General features: G+C 45.8%; 1 long non-coding RNA gene across 2 annotated transcripts; it reads left to right on the top strand.

Annotated features, from left to right (window-relative positions):
* The first annotated feature begins 4,401 nt into the window (after positions 1 to 4,401).
* On the top strand, positions 4,402 to 20,542 carry LOC145348514 (uncharacterized). 2 transcript variants are annotated; one of them, XR_013887944.1, is made up of 6 exons: positions 4,402 to 4,584; positions 11,812 to 11,910; positions 15,818 to 15,925; positions 17,058 to 17,083; positions 17,769 to 17,803; positions 20,272 to 20,542. It is a non-coding gene; the product is annotated as an uncharacterized LOC145348514 (long non-coding RNA). The 2 variants fall into 2 exon arrangements; XR_013887945.1 differs by lacking the exon at positions 4,402 to 4,584 and adding an exon at positions 4,591 to 4,781.
* Positions 20,543 to 22,453: the final 1,911 nt, after the last annotated feature.

Raw genomic sequence — 22,453 nt, forward strand, 5'->3', positions numbered from 1 at the left:
TTATTAAGGCCATCAGAACGCAAAAAAAAATTGGAGATCATTTCTAGTGAAAGACAATTAGAGGAATGTTGGCACCTGAGGGATGTGTGAGGCTAGAAGAGATTACAGAGATAGGAGGTGGGAGTTTCCATGCTTTGCGTTAGCATAGGCAGCCCACCATTGGAGACCCCAACCACTGTGTGGGTGCAAAGATTTTTTCCCCCTCAACTTGAACTAATCGTTCAACTGTCCATTTTAAACCAATCTTTTTTTAGCATATCTTCACAGCCACAGGAGTGCAAAGTGGATGGGGCAATTAATCCACCTTGTTGCTTGCTCCAAAATTCAAATTGGCCAAAATCTTCCACCTCATTTGCAGCTGGGATTTTCCAGCACCGCTGAAAATGAATGGGATTTTGGCTGGAATGCCAAATTCCACGTTCACACTCGCCACAGACAAGACCAGAGAATCCCACACATTGAAATGAATGCATAGTCCCACAAGAGAAGCATATAAAATCCAACATTATGCACCTATCAAAATATACTTAGTGAAATATTAAATTTCAAACAAATTCAATTGCTGTCACAACACCTTTTGCTTTAAGAACTGTAATACTCAATGGAGTATGTTACTGGACAGTTCATTCAACTTTAACAGGTTAGGCAAACACTATCTTGACTGGGTTGTACGGCAATCAGGAGAATGAGGCAATCAGATCCTTTGGCCAGGAAGAGATCTTCCTCAGTCCATCTCCTTGGATGTGATGTTTCAAAGAATATACAATCCCAGCTTTTTTATCCTTCCCTTAGGCATAGACAGCCTGAGATTGCTGACATTTTGCCTGCTTCAGCCAACCTTTCTTCCTCATTTGAAAAGGGGCTATCTCCCATTAAATTACACCAAGCAAGACTTCACAATAATTCCTAGCTATTCTATAGTGAGTAACTCACATCCTGACTCCCCAAAGCCTGTCCACCATCTACAAGGCACTAGTCAGGACTACGATGGAATTCTCTTCACTAGCCTGAATGAGTGCACCTCCAACACTCAAGAAGCTCAACACCATCCAGGACAAAGCAACCTGCTCAATTGGCATTCGATCCACCACTGCAAACAGTCACACCCACCATCAATGCACAGTGGCAGCCATGTGTTCCATCTACTGTAGCAACTCGCCAAGGTTCCTTCCAAACACATGACCTTTACCATCTCGAAGGACAAGGGCAGCACGAGAACATGAGAACACCACCACCTGCAAGTTCACCTCCAAGTCACTCACAATCATGACTTGGAAATGAATTGCCATTCCTCCACTGTCGCTGGGTCAAAATCTTGGAACTCTATCCCGAACAGCACTGTGGGTGTACTCACACCTCAGGGACAGCCTTGGTTCAAGAAGGCAGCTCAGCAAAATACTAACTTGACCAACAGTGACCTGAACAAATTTAAAAAATAGTTGTTCAGCTTTTCTCTCAAAATGACAGTTCTAATTTTCCTTGATCCATCACATTCACTGAGATCTTGGGTGTGATTTTCCGAAAATAAAAATAAAAACTAAAGTGCTGGTCAAGAAGCAGAAGGGGGCACATTACATGCCTATGCAGCTGGGATCAAGTGAATCCCTTGAAGAGTATAAGAGGTGTAGGAGTAGAGTTAAGAGAGAAATCAGGAGAGCAAAAAGGGGACATAAGATTGTTTTGACAGAAAAGGCAAAGGAAAATCTAAAGAGCTTCTAAAAATACATAAAGAGCAAAAGAAAAACTAGGGAGAGAGTAGGACATCTTAAGGATCAACAAGGTCATCTAGGTGCGGATCCACAAGAGATGGGTAAGATCCTAAATGAATACTTCTCATCAGTATTCACTGTTGAGAAAAGCATGGATATTAGGGAACTTGGAGAAATAAATCGTGATGTCTTAAGGAGTGTATTTATAACAGAGAAGGAGGTACTGGAAGTCTTAAAGCGCATCAAAGTAGATAAATACCCGGGACTTGATGGAGTGTATCCCAGGACACTGTGGGAGGCTAGGGAGGAAATTGCAGATCCCCTAGCAAAGGTATTTGAGTCATCGATAGTCACGGGTGAGCTGCCTGAAGATTGGAGGGTGGCAAATTGGTGCCTTTGTTTAAGAAGGGCTGTAGGGAAATGCCTGGGAACTGCATCTGCCTGGGGAGCCTCGCATCTCTAGTGGGTACGTTGTTAGAAGGTATTATGAGAGAAAAGATTTACAGGCATTTAGATATACAAGGACTGATTAGGGGCAGTCAGCATGGCTTTGTGAGTGGAATGTCATGTCTCACAAGTTTGATTGAGTTTTATGAAGGGGTGACCAAGAAAGTCTACAAGGACTTTAGCAAGGCCTTTGATAAGGTACCACATGGTAGATTGTTGCATAAGGTTAAATCTCACAGGATCCAGGGTGAGGTAGCCAAATGGATACAAAATTGGCTTCTTGACAGAAGATAGGGTGGTTGTAAAGGATTGTTTTTCAAACTGGAGGCCTGTGACCAGCGGTGTGCCTCAGGGATCAGTGCTGAGTCCACTGTTATTTGTCATTTATATTAATGATTTGGATGAGAATTTAGTAGGCATGGTTAGTAAATTTGCAGATGACACCAAGATTGGTGGCATAGTGGACAGTGAAGAAGGTTATCAAGGATTGCAATGGGATCTTGATCAATTGGGCTAATGAATGGCAGATGGAGTTTAATTTAGATAAATGCGAGGCGATTCAATTTGGTCGATCGAACCAGGGCAGGACTCTCGCAGTTAAAGGTACTGCTTTGGGGAGAGCTGTAGAATAAAGAGACCTATGGGTACAGGTTCATTGCTCCTTGAAAGTGGAGTCACAGGTGGACAGAGTGGTAAAGAAGGCATTCGGCATGCTTGGCTTCATCGGTCAGGACACTGAATACAGGAGTTGGGGCGTCTTGTTGAAGTTGTACAAGACGTTGGTAAGGCTGCACTTGGAATACTGTATACAGTTCTGGCCACCCTATTATAGAAAGGATATAATTAAACTAGAAAGACTGCAGAAAAGATTTACTAGGATGCTACCAGGACTTGATAATATGAGTTATAAGGAGAAGCTGGAGAGACTATGACTTTTTTCGTTTGAGTGTAGGAGGCTTAGGGGTGATCTTATAGAGGTCTACAAAATAAAGAGGAGGACAGATCAGCTAGATAGTGAATATCTTTTCGAAGAGATAAGGGAGTCTAAAACTAGAGGACACATGTTTAAGGTGAGTGGGGAGAGATACAAAAGGGTCCAGAGAGGCAATTGTTTCACACAGAGGGTGGTGAGTGACTGGAACAAGCTGCCAAAGATAGTAGTAGCGGCAGGTGCAATTTTGTCTTTTAAAATGCGTTACACAGTTACATGGATAAGTCGTCTATAGAGGGATATGGGCCAGACACGGGCCAAGCTTAGGAGTTAAAAAGGGTTAAAAAGGAGTTAAATAGACAAGTTGGGCCAAAGGGCCAGTTTCCATGCTGTATACCTCTATGACTCTGCGCTCAATGGGTGGGAAAATGGGCTTAGTGCAATGAATTTCTGGCAGTCTGTTTGCAGCACAGAGGCCATCAGGGGATTTACGCCAGTAGGGAAGGCAGAGGCTAATCCTACCCAAGAGGACAAAATCAGTTTGTTGAGGGGGCCACTGCGCATGTGCTGATCACCCAGTCTATCAGGAGATTGGTTGACATGCGCCTCCCCCACCGGTAGCCAACCTCTCCATCACTTGCCCCATCTGCACCCTCCCACCCTCAATGACCACCGGCACCAACCATCACTACAGCTTCCCCCTGCCCCCCCTCCCCTATCACTGACCTACCTCCCATGTCCTGATCTGGCTCTGCTCCAGTCTGGCTCCATGCCCCATTAGGCCCTACCCACCTTGACATGCATTGCTAGTGTGCCATCCTGGCAGTGCCAGAAGCTTAGTGGACAGCGTCAAGGTGCTAGGCCAGCATTGTCTGGGTTCGAGGCTGCTACTGCTGGAGTGCCAGTGCCAGGTTGGCACTATTCAAGGGGCATTCCACACCCCCCACCCCCACCCCCCCCACCCACCCCTCATCCCTGACCTCCCGGAGGGCCTCAATGGCCTCCGGGCCCACAAGCAAGGTATCATGCCTGGTTCCCATTGGTGGGGACGATATGTGACCCCTGCAGGTGTGGACCTCCACAGGCGGGGTCAGAAACATTAGCGAGCCTGGGGAATTGAGTCCCGGGTTTGCTAAATAGATACAAATCGCTGTTTGCATATTGTAGTCTGCTTCGTGGTGTTCCCTGCTGCGAGGCTGATCACATTGAAAAAATGGCCTAGGAAGATTTTAGTTTGGTCAGCCTGGCAAGTTAACCCTTCAAATTTAAGAATGATAGATGTACCTACTCAGCAAGTGAGAGAAGCGCATTTGAAACCCTCAGAGAGTTAATTTTCTTTTCATTAGAGAGGTGTGGTGCAAAACCACATCTGATTGCAGCACGATATCCCCATTACACACCCTGATCAACAGAGCAGAGTATAGGAGAGCGATACTGCAGTTGCAGTGGCTATAGATGTAGCATCGTTTGGTATTCATGAATGTCTGAAGGATTGGGGTGAGTTGCATGCTTTTTGTTTATTCTTTCATGGGATGACGACATTGCTGTCAAGGCCAGCATTTACCTTGAGACGATGGGAGTGAGCTGCCAATTCTTGAACCTCCGCAATCCAGCTGGTATACCTTTTTGATTCTTTCGTGGCAACTGAGTGGCTTGTTTCAGCCATTTCAGAGGATAGATGTAGGCCAGTCAAGGTAAGGAAGGCAGATTTCCTTCCCTAAACAGCATCAGTGAATGAATTAAAAAAAACAACTGATGATAGTTGTCAAGGTCACCATTACTGAGGATTGGCTTTATATTCCAGAACTTTGAATTTCAATTCCACCTGCTGCTGAGGTGGGATTTAAACCCATGTTCCCCAGCACATTAGCCAGGGCTTCCATATTACTAACCCACTGACATTTCTACCTCATCACCATCTCCCCAACTGATGGCTGGCTGAGTGAGTGGCTTTCATTATATAAGGAGAAAGAAGAAAACTTGCAAATGAAGTACTGTTAAGAGTCTGCCGTAATCAAAGCATTAAAGAACAGTTAAAGCTAAGGAACAGGAAGAGGCAATTTAATCCTGGTTGTGTTCTGCACTTCAACGTAATGGTGGTTTGACACCTAACTCCAAATACCTTTCTCTGCCTCATAATCTCGAATTCCTTTGATGTATCAATCTCAGGTTTAAAATTAGCAATTGATCCAGCACCATAGGATCAATGACTCTTAACAAGTGCCACATGTGGAATACAGTTCCAAACCACTCCCACCCATTGGATGAAGAATTCTTTCTTAATTCACTCCTGAAAGGGCAGGCTCCAAATTTTAGACACCCATCAGAGATGCCCCTTTAATTATAAGCAGCCGAATTAGAAACAAGAGTAGGCCATTCGGTCCCTCAAGCCTGCTCCGCCATTCAATAAGATCATGACTGTAACTTCAACCGCAGGAGGCCAGCGCTGTCAGGGTCAGTGAGGGATGGGAAGGCCAGGAGGCCAATGAGGTCAGGGTCAGTGGGGCAATGGGGAGACCAGCAAATTCCAGGTCAGCGGGGAATGGGGAAGCTGGAAGGTCAGCAATGTCAGGGTCAGTGGGGGTTGGGGAGGCCAGTGATGTCCGGGTCAATGGGGTATGGGGAGACCAGCGAGGTCGGCGTCAGTCAGGGATGGGGAGACCAGTGATGTCTGGGTCAGTGGGGGATGGGGAGGGCGGGACTCCAGGGAGGTCTGGGTCAGTGGGGGATGGGGAGGCCAGCGAGGTTGGGGTTAGTGGGGGATGGGGAGTCAGGGGATGCCAGCAAGGTCCAGGTCAGTGGGGGATGGGGGGGGGGGGGGGGGGGGGGGGGGCAGTGGGAGATGGGGAGGCCAGGGATTTTCTTGTGGGGAGGGAAATGAGATCAGAGGCCATTAATGTCCATGGTGGTGGGGGAGGGGAGGGTGAAAGGCCGGGAATGAGACCCCATATTCCTGCCTTTTCCCATAACCTTTTGCTCCATTATTAACCTAGAATCTAAAAGTATTCTAAGAAAGTGAGGGCGATTCTCCCAAAACTATTCTATGTGTCGAATTCGCATGAAAACCAGAGTAAATCCCACTGGTTTTTTCAGCAACGTTTTCAAAATGAAAAGGAGAGGACAGTAGTGTGAATCATACTAAAAATACAGCCAAAAATATTCCCATTAAAGAGGCTACAATCAGCGCGCTGAGTGGGCCCCACACCTGCGCATATCCTTGGGAGATCACGAAACAAGTTCTCCCAGTATAGACGTGATTGGCCTATGGATATTGCTGGTCCCATCCCTGCCCCCCCTCCCCCACCATGGAAATTACTGGCTTCTAACCACACTTCATCCGCCCATAAAGTACTGGACCGAACTGGTGATGGCACATGACCTCCGACAGCCCCTTGAATGACATTCTGGTCCAGTACCACCTACGCTTCCGCATCCTCCTTCTCCTGGCCACCCTCTCGGGAGACTGCTCTCCCACCTCATGGACATCAGCAGCAGCCCTCTGCCCTTGTTTCTGAGGGCCTGCCACTGGCTGCTCCTGGATGGCCTACCTATGCCCTGCACTGCCTGAGCTGCCTCCTCCTTCTCAGCCATCACCATGATGGTCCACTCTAGATCAATAAGACCAAGATCCATTCTGCACGGTGGGGGTTAGAGAGATTGATAGATACATATCATTGCTTATAACTACAGTAGCACAACTCTCTGCAGCCCTTCACCCCTCATTGCCCCCCCATCCCTCACTGGATCCAATACCGCTTCATGTGGATGCTGGCAACAGAACACAATCTGTGGTGTCATGCATCACCTGATCAGGTTACCTGCCAGTGGTATCGTTAAACAGGGAGAGTATGCAGGTTGGTGTGTGGGCATGATTATTGCACTCACTCCCTTAAGCCATTGCCATGAGTGCAATTACAGCCTTCCCTTCCAGGCAGGTCAGGCACACAGGGCCGGGACAGATTCCTTCCAATCACAAGATGGTTTCCCCTTCACTGCCGAGTACAAGCAGTATGAGTGTCTCTGTTCACCAGAACAGCCCTGCTTGGAGCACCAGCTGCCTGAACTGATGAGCTCTCAAGCAGCACATGGTGCACTCCTCACCCCCCCACCCACCCCAAACCCTTCTCTAAAACCCCAGCAGTCAGTCCAGTCCCTCACCAGAGACTACATGAAATATCCCTGGGCCTGGGGACAGCACTTCTAGCTCTCCAGGGACCATCCCACAGCAAGCAGAAATTTTCGAGGTCATTCCTCCAACCTCCCCTGCACTCTGGGGGTTGCAGCTCCATAAAACTTACCTCCTTATTTCTGTTCAACACTGCCATGCCAGGTCCTGACTTTTATACAGCTGTTGTAATCCCCACCAGTGTGATGTCATGCTAGAGTGGGTGGGGAGACGCTTGTGAGGGCAGAGATTCTCATTGCGGACACGCTAATTTAGGTGGTAAGGTATGTAAATGCATGCTAATATCCGTAACACTAATTTTCAGCGTGGATCTATGCTCAGAGATCCGTGTCCAGCACGAATCATGCAAATCGGTTGCTGCTTGAATCTCCCGGCCTGCTGCGCTAAAAAAATCAGCGCAGCAGGATGAGAGAATCGCCCTTGTGCTTCGGCTGACTTTTGAGGAAGAGTTCCAGAGAGTCCTGACCCTCTGAAAGAATAGATTTCTCTTCATCTCTGTCTTAAATGGGTGATTCGTTATTTTTAAACAGTGACCCCTGGTTTTAGATTCTGTCACAACAGGAACCATCCTCTCCATATCTACCCTGTCAAAACCCTTTGGGATTCTAAAAGTTTTGATCAAATCAGCTCTTATACTTCCAAACTCTTCATCCTTTCCTCATTAGACAATTCCTGGTATAGTTTCTTCCTATCTACTCCCCTTAACGTTTTGAAAACTTCAAACACATTACCCCTCAATTGTCTAGGTTGCAGGAACTGCTAACCTAAGTTGTACAATGTCGCCTCATGATCCAAGTCCAGCATACTGCAGAAAGAAGCCCTTGTCTGTGCCGCTTCGAAATGGCTATCCAATTAGTCCCACTCCCCTGCCTTTCCCCAATAGCTCTCTAATTCATCCCCACCTTACCTTTAAATATTTAAACAATGCTATTTTCAGTGTTTTTTTCATTATTCTGGTGGGTGTCACTGGAAAAGCCATCATTTATTGCCCATCCTCAAATGCCCTTGAATTCAGTGGATCTCTAGAGCATTTAAAAGGGTAGTTAAGAATCAACAACATTGCTGTGGATCTGGAGCCGCATGTAGGCCAGACCAGGTCAGCACAGCAGATTTCCCTTCCCTAAAACAACATTAATGAACCAGACAGGTTTTTACAACAATCAATGCTGGTTTCATCGTCAGTATCACTGAGACTAACTTTCACTCACTCCAGATTTTTTTTTTGGATTAACTAACATAAATTTAAGTTCTATCAGTTGCCATGGTACAATTTGAACCCATGTCCCCAGAGAATTAGCCTGGACTCCTGATCCAGTGACATCATGTTATGCCACCATCTCTTATTGAATTTCTTCTTTGTCAGTTTGTTCCTGACCGCAACAACTTTCTATGAATATTCAAAAAGGGAGGCAGAAAGCAGGAAACTACAAGCTAGTTTGCTTAACATCTGTCATAGGAAAAATGTTAGAAGTTATTATTGAAGATCTTATAGCAGAGTTAATATGGTTTTGTGAAAGGGAAATCATGTTTAATCAATTTGTTGTAGTTAATTGAAGAAGTCACATGTGGATAAAGGGGAACCGGTGGATGTACTGCATTTAAATTCACAGGAGGCATTTGATAAGGTGCCACATCAAAGGTTATTGCAGAAAATAAAAGCTCATGGTGTAGGAATAATATTGGCATGAATAGAAGGTTGGCTAGCAAACATAAAACAGTGAGTTGGCATAAGTGGGTCATTTCCTGGTTGGAAGATGTAACGATTAGTGTGCCAGAGGAATCAGTGCCGGGGCCTTAACTTTTTACAAATTTATATAAATGATTTTGATGAAGGGATGGAAGGTATGGTTGCTAAATTTGCTGATGACACAAAGATAGGTAGGGAAGTAAGCTGCGTAGAGGACATAAAGAGGCTGCAAATGGACAGAGATAGTTTAAGTGAGTGGGCAAATACCTGGCAAATGAAGTATAATGTGAAAGAATATGAAGAATAAAAAACAACTATCTGATGAGAGACTTCTAAGACCTTGAGATGTAGAGGGATCTGGATGTCCTAGTGCTATGAATTGCCAAAGCTGACAGGCAGGTAAGCAAGTAATCAGGGAAGCTAACAACAGAATGTTATTGCAAGGAGAATTAAATACAAAAGTAGGGAGGTTGTACTTCTGTTATACATGGCATTAGTGAGACCACTACTGGATACAGTATTGGAAGGATGTAAATTCATTGGAAGCTGCTGGTAACACATAACATAGCCAAGCAGATTGAGTATTATGCTACAAAGCAGATTGAGTATTATGCTACAAATCTTTCCAAAGCACACCAAAGGCAGTTGGTAAGTGAGGGAGAGATTCCTAGTGGCCCATGCCTGGAGCCTCTATCATTACTTATCTGCAGCTCCTAGCTAAAGCATGTCTGTAAAAGTGCCTGATGCCACAGCAAAACTGACACCCTGAGTGAACCACAATACAGCAGCACCACCATTAGCCAGTTTCAAGAAACGCAGCATCGGAGTGAGAGTGCCACCCATTTCACTTAGAAAGCACAAGTTAAACAAACAGAGCTCAGGTTGCTCATTCCATGAATCATTGGCTAGCTACCTACATCCTCCCAATCTTATAAAAGAAAGATAAGGATATGGGTTGGTGGATGGATGGGAGGAAGGGAGTACAGTTTGATGGGACAGTGGAACACAATTCGACCATCCCAGCTTGCTACGCCATTCAATATGATCCTGGCTTATCCTCTAACTCAGTGCCACACTCCTGCATTCTGTCCATATCCCTTGGCACTTTTAGCGTCTAGAAATCTATTTCTTTCTTCAATATATTCAGTGACATTGGGGGGAATGTACCAAAAACAGTTGCCAATAGTAGGGTGCCAGGCTGGCAGTGCCAGGCCAGCACTGACCAAGAGGCACCCCCATTCCCTGGCCTCCCGGGGGGGGCGCAGTCTATGGCATCTGGTTCTACCAGTGAGGCCAGCGTGGTTGCGATCAGTGAATTGCGATCCTCACCAAAGAGAACCTCTCCCGGCGAGGCCGCACAGGCAAGTGAGCCTGGACAATAATGCCCTGGGATCATTAATTCAATGGAAAAAAGTATTTGAATATAATCTAAATAAATTATTCAGCTTCTCACCGGAAATGGGCACAAAGCAGATCACACTGGGTATCCAGTGCGGATAAGATCACGAGGGGCGAGAAATCTGATTTCTTGCCTCTCTCCCGATTTTACCGACTCGCCCCACTCAATGCCCAGCAGGACACAATGGTAAGATTGCTCCCTTGGCCTCCACAACCTTCTGTGGTAGAGAATTCCACAGGTTCACCACCCTCTGAGTTGAGGGGCTTCTCTTCATTTAGGTCTTAAATCCTTATCCTGAGACTGTGACCCATGTTCTGTATACATCCCAATTAGAGAAAATAACATTCCTGTGTGCAGCCTGACTCGTCCTGTCTAAATTTTATACATTTCAGTGAGATCCCCTCTCATTCTCCTGAGCTCCAGTGAATACAGGCTCAGTTGACCCAATCTCTCTTCACATGACAATCCTGCCATCTCAGGGATCAATCTGGTGAACGTTCGTTGTACTCTCTCTGTGGCAAAGATATCCTTTCTTAGATAAGGAGACCAAAACTGCACACAATACTCCAGTTGTGGTCTCACTAAGCCCTGTACAACTGCACTAAGACATCCTCACTCCAGTACTCAAATCATCTTGCAATGAAGGCCAACACACTACTTGCCTTCCGAACCGCTTGCTGGGCCTACATATTTGCTTTCAATGATAGATGTGTAAGGATGCCATGATTCCTTTATACATTAACATTTTCCAATTTAACACCATTTAAATAATATTCTGCCTTTCTGTTTTCCTTACTGAAGTAGGTAATTTCATACTTATCCATGTTATATTCAGCAGAATTCTTCCAAGTTCAATGGCTGTCAGAGGTGAAGGATATGGTTGGGGACCCAAACCTCATGTTTTAAGCTGGCATGAATTTACAGTGTTGTCTTCTGCTGTTGCCCACTATGATGGACCAAGAAATCCGCTGGAGGCTGGCATCTCATTTGCTTCCCTCTAATGGGGTGCAGAAGAAGGCCTGAACACACACGCACCTTTCTCTAGGGCGCCAATGGGAAAACACGCCAATGGAAAATGCATTTGAAACAGTGAGACATGCAGATGTCAGGACTCACCTGAACAATTCCGGGGGCTGCTTTCCAAGATCACTATGGAGGTTGCCTGCAACCCTGGAGCACCACAGCAGAGGTCTCAGGTTTGAAAGGTGCTGTTGAAGGGGCCTTACTGAGTTGCTACAGAGCATCGTATTGATGGTCCACATTGCTATAGATTCAGAAATAATGCTGAAAAGGAAATGCTTGATGGGGAAATATTGCAGGGCTATGGTCAAAGAACAAGGGAAATGGAACTAATTGGAGAGCTCCTCCTAAGAGCTGGTAAAGGAATGATGAGTGAAATAGCCTACTTCTATACAGTAGGATCATATTATTCCAAATGCTACTGTCTTATAGATTGAAAGATGACAGAAATGAAAACTCTACTTTCAGCCTTCACAACCAACTCCATACAAGCAATGACAAACTCAACGCCCAGTGACTCTTCCAAGCAAGGTTAGTGTCAAAAGGTGTGGGTAACAACCCATGTGTGGACTTCATTGTCATTCGTGATCTAGTTGAGACAGAGCTACAAAAAAACATTCAGTCTGAAAGTGATGCCTATTGAAAGCTAGAGTACAGTGGATATGACACTTGTGCTTCCAACACTACTTTCTGCTTTAATTCATTCATTGGATGTGAGCACTAGGACAAGGTCAGTCTTTTTTGCCCACCTCTAATTGCTCATGAGGAGCTCATGGTGAACCATAGCGAGGGGGATTGAATATAAAAATAGGGAGGTCTTGCTGCAGCTGTATAGGGCATTGGTTAGGCCGCAGCTGGAGTACTGTGTGCAGTTTTGGGCGCCGCACCTGCGCAAAGATATTTTGGCCTTGGAGAGAGTGCAGAGGAGGTTTACTAGGCTGATACCGGAATTGAGGGGGTTGAGCTATGAGGAGAGGCTGAATAAACTGGGCTTGTACTCGTTAGAGTTTAGAAGAATGAGGGGAGATCTCATTGAGACGTATAAGATGATGAATGGGATGGATAGGATAGAGGTGGAAAGACTCTTCCCGCTCAAAAAAGACAGCAGGACTAGGGGGCACAGCCTCAAGATAAAAGGGGGGCGGTTTAGAACGGAGTTGAGGAGGAGCTTCTTCACTCAAAGGGTGGTGAATCTCTGGAATTCTCTGCCCATTGAAGTGGTGGAGGCTGCCTCGCTAAATATTTTTAAGACGCGGGTTGATGGGTTTTTGATAGGAGAGGGGATTAAGGGTTATGGGGAGAGGGCAGGAAAGTGGAACTGAGCAGCGACAGATCAGCCATGATCTTATTGAATGGCGGGGCAGGCTCGAAGGGCTGGATGGCCTACTCCTGCTCCTATTTCTTATGTTCTTATGTTCTTATTTACCTGAATCACTGCAGTCTACGTCATGCAGGTGCATCCACAGTGTTGTTGGGAAGGGAGTTCCAGGATTTAGACACAGTGGTGATGAAGGAACGACAATATATTTCCTATAAGTCAGAATGGGAGTGACACACATTCTGGACAGTATTCCAACACTCTCCATTTGTGCCTTGTAGATAATGGACTGGGTTTGGGGGGTCAGGAGGTGAATCACTGACCACAGAATACCCGGTCTCTGACCTGCTCTTGTAGCCACAGTCAGTAGTTGATGATGGGAGATTCAGTAATAATAAATAATGCCATCAAATGACTAGGGGAGATGATGGGATTCTCTCCTGTTGGAGATGGTCATCGCCTGGTGCTTATGTGGCACAAATGTTACTTGCCATAATCAGTCCAGGAGTGAATGGTACTGGATGCTATGCAATCACCAGCACACATCCCCACTATTAACATCAAACCTTTGCATTTTGATTAGCCTATTGCTCATTTTTGTGGTGCCAGAAACCAACAGGTGCGTTTTGTAAGAATCCTTGCAGTGTTCCCATATCTCCCCCACCCCATGAGGTTGCATAAATTATTGAATTAATCCTAATGAAACGAAGGTTCTGAGGTTTGGTGGCTCATGCTTCTGTTGCCCTTCATTGACATATCAAGCCTTGGGGTGAAGTCCTTAAACACGGGAGTGAGGGGATTCAACAGATGATGAAGGATAAATATGTAGCGCCCTTGCTCAAGTGTGAATAAGAGCAAGGATGAATTTGGATTTGGGTCTGGCAGAGCCAAGGGGAAATGGTTGAGGCTCCCAAAATAGGCTGAATCAGTCGCTCCCCGCTGTACTGCTGCAGCCTTGATAGTCAGCCTACTGAACACACAAAACACAAGAAATAGAAGCTACTGGGCCCTTCAAGTCTGCCTCGCCATTCAATACAACAATGGCTGATGTATGCCAACCTCAGCTCTCAGACACAATCATAAGGCACATAGAAAATAAAAGAACACAAATTTGATTCTCAAAAGTAGAGGGAATGGGCGGAGCTATCCCATGCCAGGAAGCAGGCTGCTAAGCTGTAGGGGTGCCACTGTGCAGGCACCCCAATCTCCCAGTGCACTGTGTACAGTGTGCATGCAACGCAATTGGAGATCTGTCATTTCCTCCCAACCCCCTCCCCCAGTTGCTGCCTGGCAAATCACAGCCCCACCCTCCCTGATCACTGCTTGGCTGATTGCTGCCCCACCCCCCACATCATTTGGCACCCCAGCTAATCGCCATTACCCCACCGATCGCTGCCTGGTTGTTCCCCATTCCCCCTCCTCCCCATATAGACTAGGCCTCCTGCCTTTCTTCCCCCTAAGAAGCTCCCCACCACCATCCTGTCATGGCCCCACCACTGTTATGGACCTGTCCTTTCAGGCCCATCCCTTTCAGGCCCCACTCTCTCCACTCAGGCCCTGCTCCCTTGGCACTGCCCAGTGTCCAGTAGGCACTGCCAGAGTGCCAGGCCAAAGGGGTACTACCTGGCCCTGCCCCCAACCACCCCGGGAGTATTGAAACCATAAGGGATACAAAGCTAATTTCACTGGCAGAACGGGGCTGGTAACATAGTGAGAGGTGAAAAATTGGTCATGAACCTGATTTTTCAGCTTTCACCCAATCTTATTGGCTTGCCACACTGATAACTGGCATGACGAGCTGGTAAGACCGCCCCATAAATTCATACAGTGCAGAAACAGCTATCGAGTCTGGATCAACAATAACTCCACTAAAGAGCGCTAATCCCATTCACTAAAATTACAGTCTGTGGCCTGCACTTCACTTTCTTGACTGTTCCCCACCCACCATTCCCCATCACCACCACCACCACCCCTATAACCCTAGACACCCTCACCAATCAAAATTTTTCCTCACTCAGTGTTGAATATATTCCATGACCCAACCTCTGCTGCTCTCTGGGATGCAGAAAGCCAAAACCAACGACCTTCTGAGAGAAAAATATTTCTCCTCAGCTCAATCTTAAATAGTAGACCCTAATATTTAAATCGTTTCCCTTATTTCTAGATTTCCCCCTCAAGAGGACACATCCTCTCAGCATCCACCCTGTCAAGTCCCTCAAGATCTTACATGTTTTAATAAGATCACGTCTCATTCTTCTAAACTCCATTGGGCACAGGGCACTCTGACATTGTAGGCAGGATTCTACCCTTCACTCAGAAGAAAGTCCTCCCATGGAAAGAAACCGGTCAATCTAAACGGCTGGCCCCTGCAGCGCCAAAAGGTGCAGAGGTCAGGAATGGAATTACATGCAGTGCCCAGAGCCTAATGCCCAGAGATTCTGTGAAAAGGTCAGTTTTGGGAGTCTCAGGGGGAGGTAGGGGAGACTTTCTGGGGGTTCGAGGGGTGGGGGGGATGGGGTTGCTGCACAGTGGGGGATTGGGGTATCGCGGGAGGGGAGTGGTGGGGGGGGTGGGGCTGAGGGGGTCATCCAGCAGTTACTAGACCTTAAGGAGTGCATGGCCAAAGTTAAAACTGGGACTTCTGATGGAGACAAGTCTTCCTCCCCACTTCCCACCCCAGGCCTTGAATCCAATTATTTTTGGGCTTCCCCCATACCTGGGAAATCCTCTGTCCATCCCTTCTTATGAGGAATCATATCTTTTCTTCAGTGAAGAACTATATTCTCAGTTAGCATTGTGTTCAACTTGGAATATACTGTCAGCGGGTGGTTATATTGTGTTGACCACTTACATCCACCCACCCCTCTGCCAAATGCACCTCCCCACCACCACACACACACACACACACACACCTCCCTCACTATCCACTCAGTTGTGCAGGAGATGTACATATGCAAGCTGGTTTCTGATATGAAGGGTGAGCAGGAGAGTCTCCTGTTCTCCAAACCTATGACACCTCTTCCCGTTTAAGAGGAAAAATCCAGATTGTTTACCATCCAAGTGTGATTCAGCACAATTTTAAAATGGATTTTGAAATCTCGGATGTTTTCTGATTTGTAGCTGGACCACACGGTGGCTTTGAAATGACTGGTATTATCATCATTGTGACTGCAGTGTTAACAGCATTGGTAATTGTCACAGCAATTTTCATTTTGAGAAGAACTAGAGGTAAGTATTTACAAATATGTCTTTTCCATTTTCAAAATGGACCTACCATAATCGCTAGGAATCACATTGAATTATCTGTGGTAGCATGGCCCCTTTAAGGGGACAATCATTGAGGGCCATGTGACCAGACAGGACCCTGTGGAAAGGCAATGCAGGAAGTTGAGCCAATTGGGTGCAAGGATCGGAGAGGAACATAGAATCCTGGGTCAGAGAAGAACATAGAATCCCCACAATGCAGAATGTGGCCATTTGGCCCAATGAATCTGCACCAACACTCTGACAAACATCTTACTCAGACTCTATCCCAGTAACTACACATATTTACACCGCTAGTTCCCCTAGCCTACACATCTTGGGACACTAAAGGGCAATTTACCATGGCCAATCCACCTAACCTGCACATCCTTGGACTAAGGGAGGGAACTGGAGCACCCAAAGGAAATCCATGCAGACATGCAAACTCCACAGTTACCCTAGGCCAGAACTGAACCCGGGTCCCTGGTGCTATGAGGCAGCAGTGATAAGCACTGTGCTGTCCCACCTCAGTTGGAATCAGGGACCAGAAGAAAGTAGAAGTGCATTGCAGTTCCGTTGGACCATCGCTTGTACATATATAACTATTGTTTGTAATAAACCCTTTATAACTTGAACCACAAGTCACCTTTGAAGTTATTACATTATCAACATTACAGAAATGGAAATGGGCCATTCAGACCAGCAGGTTTATACTTTTCACAGGCTTTATCCCATACCTCTTCATCTCACCCTATCAACATCGTCTTCTATTCCTTTTTCCTTCAGATGCTCGTCCAGCATCTCAATAAATGCATTTGTACTCTTCATGTTGACTACTCCCCTGTGCTAGCAAGTTCTGCATTATCACCTGTGGATAAAGAGGTTTCTCCTGAGCTCCTAAATGGATTTATTGGTGACTGTTTCATATTTATACCTGCCACCATCCTTCATTATTTTAAAGGCCTCTATCTGGCCATTCCCCTTTCCTTAAAGAAACCCAACAGGAATGACGTGTTATCCCAGATATTTATTGACATAGTCAATGAAAGCTTGCAAAATGTTTCACCAACTCTGTAACCATCTCTTAAACTGGTGTCAATGTTGCTTTGTTTTGCAGTTTCGCAACAAAGAGGAGACAGAGAGGTGAGTTCAGTCCATAATTATCTTTTACTCAAAAGGAATGTGGGAATCTGACAGAAAACGCAGAATCCAGTAAACAGCAAGGTAACAAAAAGTAAGTTTATTTATTAGTCATAAGTAAGGCTTACATTAACACTGCAATGAAGTTACTGTGAAATTCCCCAATATCCAGCAGTATCTGCGGAAAGAGACATAAATGGGGCTAATGGTCTGTGACCTTTAGAATCATAGATCCCTACAGTGCAGATTGCCAGTTGAATTGCTTTCACATAGAGCCAGCATGAAGATGACTGGCCCAATGGTTTCTTTCTATGCTGTAATCTTTCTGGGATCAAATAATTCTGCAAGAGGTAGAGAGAGAGGGAGATGGTGGGGAGTTAATGGGCAAAAAGCAACAAATAGGGGAGGAGGGAGTCAAATATAGAGAAAAGTATTGGCTAGCGATGCTTTAAAACTGTCAGATATCCTGATTGGGTGGCTTGGCTTCTCGACTTCAGTACAATTGGTCAAAATTAATTCTACTCTGAGGCAGTAATAAGTTCACTTTAAATATCATTCTTGGTAAAATGGAAAGAATTTAGGCCATAATGCTGCAGTTGTGTGTTAAATTATGAACGCTTGTTCTATCTGATATGTTTCAGTGCCATTAATTATCCTTCAGCTGATCCTTTTATCTGATCTGTTTCAGGTTACAAGGACAACTGTTGTAGGCTGACTGAGAAGGTATGAGTCATTTATATTATAATCATCGTGATTTCTAAACATAAATGATAGTGCATTTGTTTTAAGCAAACCTTGTGTACAATCACAAAGCATCAAACAAGCAATAAAAGTACAGAATAAAATGGTACATAGAAACATAGAAACTCGGAGTAGGCATTCGGCCCTTCAGCTCCACTATGCAATATGATCATGGTTGATCCTCTATCTCAATGCCACATTCCTATTTGCTCCCATACCCCTTGATGCCATTAAAATCTGAAACATCTATCTCTTTATTGAATATATGCAGTGACTTGTGCTCCACAGTCTTCTGTGGTAGAGATTTCCACAGATTCACTACCTCTTGAGTGAACAAACTTTTCCTCATTTCTGTCTTGCTTGGGCGGCACAGTGGCACAGTGGTTAGCACCAAGCCAAGGCGCCGGGTTCAATTCTGGTTTTGAGTGACTATGTGGAGTTTGCATGTTCTTCCTGTGTCTGTGTGGGTTTCCTCTGGATGCTCTGGTTTCCTCCCACAATCCTAAGATGTGTGGGTTAGGTGGATTGACCATACTAAATTGAGCCTCAGTGTCAGGGAGATTAACAGGGTAAATATGTGGGGTTATGGGGATATAGCCTGGGTGGATTTTTGTCAGTGCAGGCTCAATATGCCAAATGACCTCTTTCTGCACTGTAGGGATTCTGTAATCAAGCCTCAGCTCTCGCGATCATATCAACACTGGGCTTCCAGCACAGTCAGCCTCTCGCCCATTTCTGACGAGGTTGAATATATTATTTAAATTTATTTAAGTCACCTTTGCATCTATTTAACAGATGCTGCTCAATCATTCGGGCAGACTTGCCTTTGCATCCTCATGGGAGAGGTTCTCCTGGCAGCCTGGCAGCTTGGCAATGCAATGCCCACCTTGGCACTGCACCAGGGCAGAGCCTGAAGGGTGCAGAGTCTATGGGGGTAGGGGCAGGAGCGGACAGAGCCTATAATGACAGAGACTATGTGGCAAGGCCAATGACAGCAGGGGCAGTTTGGGGTGGCCTGATCAGGGAGAGGGGGGTCGTTGGGGAAGGAGGGCACTGTGCACTCTGTAGCTGCGATCGGTGAGGAAGGATGGGGGGGCCTGCTGCCCCTCTGCAGCTATGATCGGTGGGAAGGAAGGGGTAGTCCCACTGCACACTCTGTCGAAGAGCACGGGTGGGGATGGGGGGGTCCCACTGCACATTCTGCATGTGATCGGTATGAGGAGGGAGGAGGCGCAATCGATCTGGGCAGAGGGGCAGGTCAGCAGAGATTATAGTTTCAGGCAGTGTAGGGCTCGTGATTGGCTATGATTTTGGGAGGGCTAAGTTGAGGCCAGCTGCATCAACACAGGCGTGCTGGATCTCTTGCTGTCACCCTTTGCTGTTGCCATTGTTCATTTGCACTCATAGAGGTCTCACATGCACAATAGCTCCCTCTGCTACCTGATGAGGCTGGCTGGTGAGTTAAGCCCTGCCCACTGCCTCTCATAGCTAGAAACAGTCCGGCCCATTTTTTCATGAATTAAGTGCCTGCCACAGCAACCTCTGCAAACTGTGCCGGATCATCGACACGGATGCCATCATCTCATGTGAGAACACCATCCACCAGGTACGCAGTAAATACACTTGCAACTTGGCCAACGTTGTCTAACTGATACGCTGCAAGCATGGTACATTGGGGAGACCATGCAGGCGCTACAATAATGGATGAATGAACACCTCTCGACAATCACCAGGCAGAAATGTTCTCTTCCTGCTGGGAAACACTTCAGTGTCATGGGCATTCGGCCTCTGATCTTTGGGTAAGCGTTCTCCAAGGCAGCCTTCACGACACACGACAACGCAGAGTTGCTGAGCAGAGACTGATAGCCAAGTTCCGCATGCATGAGGACGGCCTCAACTGGGATCTTGGGTTCATGTCACACCATCTGCAACCCCCACGATTTAATAAGAGTGGGAGTAAAAACCTGCCCCAAAAAACAGATCTGCAACTCTCCCAATTTTATGCAAGCTGGACACTTAGACTTTTTCTCGTCAAATTCCGCCCTATGATTCTAAATGGTCTATACATGGGAGCACCACCGCCTGCAAGTTCCCCTCCAATCCTGATTTGAAAATGTATCGGCCATTCCTTCACTGTAGCTAGGTCAAAATCCTGGAACTCCATTCCTAGCAGCATTGTGGATATACCTACACCACTTGGACTGCAGCGGTCCAACAAGGCAGCTCATCACCGCCTTCTTCAGGCCAAGTTGGAATGGGTAACATAATGCTGGACTAACCAGCAGGCCCAAATCATATGAATGAATGAAAAAAAAATCCATTAGCTTGATATAAGCACTATTATTGGTTTTAAGGCCTGTGTCATTACTGCTGAGTGTTTCAGGATGTCTCTGCAGAATATAGTTGTTCAATTGTCATATCATTGATACATTTTCTCTTGTTTTAAGCAGATTAAAGCTGTCCACTGCAGACTCAAACATCAGCCGGAAAAGCAGTGAAATTTAAACATTCAGGATAAATAATTTTAAGATATTTTACTACAATGTCAATAGAATAATGTTGGATAAAATGATTAACCTGTTCATGACTTTTGTTTCAAGTCTGCACTGTGATTATGAATTGGGTCCAGGTTACCTTGTGTAATTGTGCATGTATTTTGAAATACATGATGTGGAGCTGTTGCGTTGGACTGGGGTAAGCACAGTAAGTCCCACAACACCAGGTTAAAATCCAACAGATTTATTTGTAGCACAAGCCACAAACTTTGGGAGGGCTGCCCCTTCATCAGGTGAGTGGGAGTTCTCTTCAGAGATAGGGCATATAAACCTCAAACTCAATTTACAAAATAATGATTGGAATGCAACTCATGGTGAACAATCACTGAAACAACTATGTGATGATATCAACAAGTTCCATCCCACTATCAGACTCACCATGGATTATTCTCCGGAATCAGATGCATTCTTGGACACACGCATCTCCATCTCCATCAAGGACGGTCACCTCAGCACTTCACTCAGCAAGCCCAAGGAATAATTCACAATGCTCCACTTCTCCAGCTTCCATACTAAACACATTAAAGAAGCTATTCCCTATGGACAAACCCTCTGATCAGATCTGCTCAGATGAGGAGGATCGCAACAAACACCTCCAGACACCGAAAGATGCCCTCATAAGAACAGGATATGGCATTCGACTCATCGATCGACAGTTCCGATGCGCCACAGCGAAAAACCAAACCGACCTCTTCAGAAGACAAACAGGGAACACAGCAGACAGAGTATCCTTCAACGTCCAGTACTTCCCCGGAGTGGAGAAGCTACAACATCTTCCCCGGAGCCTTAAACATGTCGTCGATGAAGATGAACATCTCCCCCATTTTTTTGCTTTCAAACACCACACAACCTCAAACAGACCATTAACTGCAGCAAATTAACCAGCCTTCAGGAGAACAGTGACCACAACACCACACAGCCCTGCCACAGCAACCTCTGCAAAATGTGCCGGATCATCGACACGGATGCCATCATCTCACGTGAGAACACCATCCACCAGGTACGCGGTAAATACACTTACAACTTGGCCAACGTTGTCTAACTGATACGCTGCAAGCATGGTACATTGGGGAGACCATGCAGGCGCTACAATAATGGATGAATGAACACCTCTCGACAATCACCAGGCAGAAATGTTCTCTTCCTGCTGGGAAACACTTCAGTGTCATGGGCATTCGGCCTCTGATCTTTGGGTAAGCGTTCTCCAAGGCAGCCTTCACGACACACGACAACGCAGAGTTGCTGAGCAGAGACTGATAGCCAAGTTCCGCATGCATGAGGACGGCCTCAACTGGGATCTTGGGTTCATGTCACACTATCTGCAACCCCCACGACTTGCCTGGGCTTGCAAAATCTCACTAACTGTCCTGGCTGGAGATAATACACATCTCTTTAACCTGTGCTTAATGCTCTCTCCACTCACATTGTCTGTACCTTTAAGACTTGATAAGCTGTAAAGACTTGCATTCTAATCGTTATTCTGTAAATTGAGTTTGTGTCTTTATATGCCCTGTTTGAGAACAGAACTCCCTCTCACCTGCTGAAGGGGCAGCACTCCAAAAGCTTGTGGCTTGTGCTACTAAATAAACCTGTTGGACTTTAACCCAGCATTGTGCGGCTTCTTATTTTGAGATACACCCAGAAAGATTGTATTTTTTCTAGAATTATGGTTATTAAACTACTAAAGTGACAATCATGGAACTTGTTCTCTTGCTGATTATTCGGACTTGGTTTATTTTTAACTATCTTTACATAATTCCACCATTTAAAAAGCTGCTTTCTCAAGCTGAAATGTTCTTCCACTGAGCAACTTGCTTGGTGACATTAGCCAACAACTCTGGCGGAGCAGGCTCGAAAGATTGAATTAACCTATTTCTGCTCCCAATTCCAATGTTACTATGTTCCAGAATCAAAATCCTCCCTACCTGTATCTGGTACCCCATGCAAAAACCCAATCATGAACTCCTGGCTGTAGATACGAAAGGGCCACGGCAATCATTCCATAATTTTATTAACCATTAATTTTATGTGGCTGCTTTCCCACATTAGCTCTATAACCCTTGATTTTCTTACTAAT

The sequence above is a fragment of the Carcharhinus amblyrhynchos genome, chromosome 9, assembly GCF_965287045.1.
Source record: "Carcharhinus amblyrhynchos chromosome 9, sCarAmb.v2.hapA, whole genome shotgun sequence".
NCBI classification, from domain to species: domain Eukaryota; kingdom Metazoa; phylum Chordata; class Chondrichthyes; order Carcharhiniformes; family Carcharhinidae; genus Carcharhinus; species Carcharhinus amblyrhynchos.